The 6,945-nt window shown below is 42.0% G+C and overlaps 1 pseudogene; it reads right to left on the reverse strand.

Annotated features, from left to right (window-relative positions):
• Window positions 1-263: 263 nt before the first annotated feature.
• LOC123847774 (large ribosomal subunit protein eL20-like) lies at window positions 264-5,386 on the reverse strand (annotated as a pseudogene).
• Window positions 5,387-6,945: the final 1,559 nt, after the last annotated feature.

The raw sequence follows: 6,945 nt of genomic DNA on the forward strand, positions 1-6,945 counted from the left end.
ATTTAAATCAGCAGACTTTTTAAAAAACCACTTTATTGAGGTATGATCGACATGTGAAAAGCTGTATATATTTAATGTATACAAGTTGATGAATTTGGATATAAGTATACACCTGTGAAGTCATCACCACTATCAAGGCCATAGACATATCTTAACTCCTCCTAAAATTTCCTCCCATCCCCTTTATTATTATTACTGTTTTTTTGTTTTGTTTTGTTTTGTTTTTTTCCCAAGGAGTTTATTTGGACAGGGAGGCTGTACATCTAAAAGAAGATGTTGGGACGCATGGTGGTGAAGCGTGGCTCGTGCTGACAATGCAGGATTCAGTGGGGCAATGGGAACTTGATCTTGGAGTCGTGGAATCTTTTGACTGCTGGTCTGCGGCACTTGCTGGCTGCAATCTCCTCCACCTTCATGATCTGGATGCAGTGTGCCTGGGTGTGGCGCAGGACGCCCAAGTTTCGGTAGCACCGGCTGACAGCGCCTGCAGTGGTCGGGTCCATGTGTGGGTGCCCCTGGGGGAGTCACAGCGCAGCCAGGGTCGGGTCCATGTGTGGGTGCACAAGGGGGACTTCTTGAATACCTGGCCACAGTAGACAATGTCCCCTGAAGACTTCATCTTCTTCAGCTGAGACACAAAGTTCCGGAAGCAGGACTTGTTGACAATAATATGAGATGCAAAGATTGGCATGCAATAGAGGGGTGGAATGCAGCATTTGGGGGTAAGTAGGCAGCACCCCACCACTTTGTACTCTTGCAGTGTGCTCCAGGCCTTCAGGGATCACTCTCCACTCTCACCGCCACCCAAGAAAGCCCCCTTTTTTATTATTATCATCATTATTGTTATTATTATTATTATTTCATGTGGTAAGAACACTTAACATTAAGATCTATCCTCTTAGTAAATTTTAAGTATACAATACAGTACTGTTAGCTGTGGGCACTGTTCTGTATAGTGGATTTCTAGAATTGATTTACCTTGCATAATTGAACTTTGTACCCTTTGACCATCAACTCCCTCTTTCCCCTCCCCACCCCATCCCAGTACCAACATTCTACTCTCTGCTTCTATAAATTTGACTATTTTAGATTCTACATGTAAATGAGATTATACTGTATTTGTCTTTCTGTGTCTAACTTCTTCAGGTCCATCCATGTTGTCATAAATAGCAGGATTCCCTTCTTTTTTAAGGTTGAATCATATGAATATACAAAATTTTCTTTTCCATTCATCCATCAGTGGACATTCAGGTTGTTTCCATACATTGGCTATTGTGAATAAGGTTTCAATGAACATGGGAGTGCAGATATCTGAAGATTCTAATTTCTATTCCTTTGGATAAATACCTAGAAGCAGGATTGCTGGGATTTCTGGAGAGTTCTATTTTTAATTTTCTGAGGAACCTCCATACTGTTTTCCTTAGTGGAGGCACCAATTTACATTCCCACCACTGTTGTATGAAGGCTCCCTTTTCTCCACATATTCACTAGTACTTATTATCTCTTATCTTTTTGATGATAGTCATTCTAACAAATGTGAGGTGATATCTTGTCCTTTTGATTTGCATTTCCCTGATAATTAGTGATGCTGAGCACCTTTTCATGTACTTGTTGGCCATTTGTATTCTTTGGAAAATGTCTATTCAGGTCCTTTGCCCATTTAAATTATATTGTGTGGGTTTTGCTACTGAGTTGTACGAGTTCCTTTTATGTTTTGGCTATTAACCACTTATGTGATTTGTAATTATTTTCTCCCATTCTGTAGGTTGCCTTTTTTTTTTAAGAGAGGTAGAGAGAGAGACAGAGAATGGAGGGGCAGAGGAAGAAAATCTTAAGCAGACTCCACACCCAGTGTGGAGCCTGAATGAGGCTTAATCTCACAACCCTGAGATCATGACCTGAGCCGAAATCAAGAGTCCAATGCTTAATCAATTGAGCCCCCCAGGTGCCTCCTGTAGGTTGCCTTTTTATTTTTGTTGAGGGGGTCATCAAAATGATGCTGATGAATTTTGTAAGTTTTGGGCTTATGAGAGAATGGCTAAGGAAGAATTCTTGAGATGTTTTGGTGCAAAAAGTTGATTTTTATTTTAGCACGGGGACAGGACCTGTGGGCAGAGAGAGCCGCACTGGATTGTAATGAGTGACTGGTTATATACTTTTTAATTAGTGGGGGTTAGGGATAGCAAGTCTCCAAGGAATTTGGAAGCAAGTGTTTTAGGACTTTGAGGGGCTAGCTGCTGTAAAGATAAGGTTACTTTTAATCTTTAATAAAACATAACATTAAGGCACTAAGGCAGCCATGAGTTCCTTGAGGAAAGTCACATTCTGCATGTTTCGGGTATCTATCAGTGGGCTGCAAGCTGTAAGAAGATTAATTTAAGCTACATTTCTCTTGCCTTTTTTTCCCTCATCATTGTGACCACTGATTGACCTGTGAGCTGAACCCAGGCACTTGGAGGCTCCTCATCCCCTCCCTTATCCTTGGAATATGGGTTACACTTGCCTTTCCTGATCCCATCGACGGCTCCAAGGACATAGCCTTGAGATAGTGATATGTGTGGAGAACACTTGCATGGTACGCATGACTGAACCCAGTTAAGGTCTCTTCATAAATTTTTAAGGTTTGGTGGGCAGGCGCATTCTTTTCTCTTGCTGTCACCCAAGACAGACCTCCTATGCTTCTTTTTTTTTTTTCTATTGCCAATTGTATTTCTTTTTTTTTTATTATGTTATGTTAATCACCATACATTACATCATTAGTTTTTGATGTAGTGTTCCATGATTCATTGCGTATAACATCCAGTGCTCCGTTTAGTATGTGCCCTCTTTAATACCCATCACCAGGCTAACCCATCCTTCCACCCCCCTCCCCTCTAGAACACTCAGTTTGTTTTTCAGAGTCCATAGTCTCTCATGGTTCATCTCCCCCCCGATTGCTCCCCCTTCATTTTTCCCTTCCTACTATCTTCTCTCTCTCTTTTTTTTAACATATAATGTATTCTTTGTTTCAGAGGTACAGGTCTGTGATTCATCAGTCTTACACAATTCACAGCGCTTACCATAGCACATACCCTCCCCAATGTCTATCACCCAGCCACCCCATCCCCCCCACCCCCATCCCACTCCAGCAACCTTCAGTTTGTTTGCTGAGATTAAGAATTCCTCATATCAGTGAGATCATATGATACATGTCTTTCTCTGATTGACTTATTTCGCTTAGCATAATACCCTCTAGTCCCATCCCCGTAGTTGCAAATGGCAAGATTTCATTTTTTTGATGGCTGCATGATATTCCATTGTATATATATATATATATACAATGTGGTATATATATATATATATATATATATATATATATATATATATATATAGTGTGGTATATATATATGGTATCTTCTTTATCCATTCATCTGTTGATGGACATCTTGGCTCTTTCCATAGTTTGGCTGTTGTGGACATTGCTTCTTAAAACTGCCACCAACCAAAGCGGAGTGGCTGCCTCTTTCTCTCTCCCTGCCCTCTCTATTAGGGATCCAGTTTCAGATTCTACCAGAAGCTCCCAAAGAGATTACAAACCAACAGCTGCTGAGCTTGCCAGGAGACCAAAGAAATGGGAATAAGGCATCCTCAGGGGAAATCCTAAGGTGGCCATTGACCTCTATGTGGGGAGGGGTGACTGGCACATTAGATGCTTGTGGATCACCATGTAAGTACAGGGACACTTCCCCAAACATGAGCCAGTCTCATGCATTTGTTGGAGGAACTACACATACATAGCACACTGCAGAAGGAGAGGGAAACACATGGTATGTGCAGTGGGTTGGCCTCGTCTTTGGGCAGTTCAGCTGGCCACCAATGCCCAACTGGAGGCTGAAGCTCAGGTCAGGAAGTTAGAAGACGAGCTAAAGTTAGAGAAGGATGTGTGGATGTCCACCAGTCAACCAGTTTGGAGGCTGACAGATAAGGTGGGAGAGCAGGATAATGAATTAGAGCCTTTAACGTGCTGTTTTGTAAAACTAGGAGGAGTCAAATGCCTGGATTTAAGTTCCAGGCACTTGTGACACACTGGATTAAGATGCTAAGAGGTGGAACCTCTGAGTAAGTGATGAAAATGAAGAGGAGGGTATTGTAATTGATGAGGAAACAGCTGAAATGCCCCAGGACTTCTGACCCCTCATACAAAGGAAAACTTTAAAATAGTAATTACCCTAAAACTCATAGGAGAAAACTTGCATTCTTTCTCTGTCTTTTAAAGTTGTAAATCTTTCCTTGTCTTTGAAATGTAAACACCCCAGAATATAACAAAAACACTGCCCACAGAGATTGAAGAAAAAGAAGGCGGGAGAGAGACCTCTTAAAATACAGACTGCTATAGAAGTGCCCTTGTCGGGGCACCTGGGTGGCTCAGTCGTTAAGCGTCTGCCTTCAGCTCGGGTCATGATCCCAGGGTCCTGGGATCAAGCCCCGCATTGGGCTCCCAGCTCTGCGGGAAGCCTGCTTCCCCTCTCCCACTCCCCCTGCTTGTGTTCCCTCTCTCGCTGTCTCTCTCTGTCAAATAAATAAATAAAATCTTAAAAAAAAAATAAAAAAAAAAAAGAAGTGCCCTTGTCAATTCATTGTAATGCACTCTGCTACAACAGCTAACTAAATACCAATTGCATATAAGTGGTCCAAAAGAGACTTGCATGGTTAGAAGCTGTGTTTTTAATCCTTTTGTTTTTTAGTGAGTGCTGGGAGAGGTCACTGAGAAGACATAACCACAAATTGACCCTTGAGCTGGACCTGTTCCATTTCATTTGTCCTGCTATAATGTCAGTCATAATTTTAAAATATATGTATGTATGTCGCAGAAATAATCAAGTTCCTTTGTCAATTGCATTATAACAAACTCTCACCACATCTTCAATCGTGGCCATTTTTAAGTCTTCAATTATAGTTTCACTTTGATCCTTTAGCAAAAAAAAATGTGTTTCTCCAAAAGTGCTTAATCTTCAAAGATATTCATGGAAACGACTTTGACAAGTACAGGTAGATGATAACTAATCAATTTGCCTTCATGTGTGATAAATCTTTCAAGTGCTTCCTCAAGGCTACTTGCAGAGCCCCACAATATGTCATGGGTTGGCAGCTAGGGATCCATCCTTGTTCTTCTTTCCCACATCAGTAAAATGGGCCCATTACATTGATAGTATAAAGTTAACAAGTGAAGACTTGCCTCTGTTGCAGGACAAACTGAAGGCTTTGGTGGAACATCTGTGAGGGAGAAGCTGGGCAATAAACCCATGAAAAATTCAAGGCCCAGGCACCACTGTAAAGATTTGGGAGTCATCTGGACAGGTAAGATGGGTACAACCCAAAAGTTGTGATTGATCAGGTGCAAGCTCATCTAACCCGTAAGAATGTGAAAGAGGTGCAGACCTCTGTAGGGATTTGGGGGTTTGGGAAGACTTTTAATCCCTACCTGGCACAGTGCCCCCATCCTTTGTACTGCCTGATAAAGAAAGGTCATGTGTGGGACTGGGGATCAGAGCAACAAGCTGCCTTTGAGAAGGCAAAAATACTAGTAAAGCAGATTAAAGTTCTGGGCATCTCCTAAGCATGGGCCACTATTTGAGTGAGTTGTGTCTATGAATTTAGAAGGTATGGGCCAGACACTGTGGTAGACACAATAAGGGAAGAATGCCCCTAGAATTGGGGTCCAAGTTCTAAAAGGGGGCAGAAACCCAATATATACCCTGGCAGTGTATATGGAACTTCTCCAGCTAAAGCCTTTCACACAGCAGTCAGTGGGCTGAGCTCAGAACTGTCTGGCTGGAGATTGATCACTCATGAGCCCTTAATCCTTTGCACTGACAGTTGGGCTATTTTAAAGGGATTAACCCTATCTATGGCTTGGACAGTAGAAAATGGGAGTGGATGATCATAAATAAGCCCTTGTGGGGTAAGATATGTGGAAAGACATTGGGGTCCATCTGCAAGAACCTAAGGCAGCCAGACCTCAATGTTTCTCATGTCCCAGCTCATAAGACACTGACAGCCTCTGGTAATCAGGAAGCAGATGCCTTAGCTTAGGTATGAGACTTGGGTATTGACCCTTCAGTAGGTACAGTAGATTAGGTACATAAAAGAAGTGGCTACTATGATGCCTAAATAAGATGGCATATTGCCAAGGATGCCAGTTGACCCTAAAGAATAGTGACTTGGTAAATGCCATAACAGCATGTCTTGTGTGTTTTATTTATTTATTTTATTTATTTATTTTTAAAAGATTTTATTTATTTATTTGACAGAGACAGAGACAGCGAGAGCAGGAACACAGCAGGGGGAGTGGGAGAAGCAGGCTTCCCGCTGAGCAGGGAGCCCGATGTGGGACTCGATCCCAGGACTCTGGGATCACGACCCGAGCCGAAGGCAGCCACTTAACGACTGAGCCACCCAGGCGCCCCATGTCTTGTGTGTTTTAAACAGTGCCCAAAGCTACTACCAAAAGAATCCTGAGTTCCCAACCAGTGAGGGATTGGCAAATTGATTATATTGGCACCCTCCCTCTGAATAAGGGTTCTAAATATGCTTAGGTTTGTGTGGACACTACATCTGGCCTAACTTAAACTTTCCCTATTAGTGTGCAAACCAGACTACCACCATTAGGTGCTTAAAAAAATGAAATAAAATCTATGGATACCCTCATTGACAAGACAGTCTTTAGGGAACACATTTCAAAAGCCATGGCATGCAAGACTGAGCAAAAGAACATGACATTGAATGGTGGTTTCATCTCCCCTATTAACCCACAAGCAAAAGGGTTGGTAGAAAAGAAAAATGGAAAATTAAAGCAGCAGATTAAATTATTAACACATAAAACCACCTTGGCCAGGTAGACTGAAGTATTGTCCCAAGCTTTAATACACTTGAATGATCAACTTGTAGGTCCTGTTCCCTCATATG

This window comes from Mirounga angustirostris, unplaced genomic scaffold, assembly GCF_029215605.1.
Source record: "Mirounga angustirostris isolate CCGP_5_RB_7025 unplaced genomic scaffold, mMirAng1.0.hap1 SCAF_2, whole genome shotgun sequence".
Lineage (NCBI taxonomy): Eukaryota > Metazoa > Chordata > Mammalia > Carnivora > Phocidae > Mirounga > Mirounga angustirostris.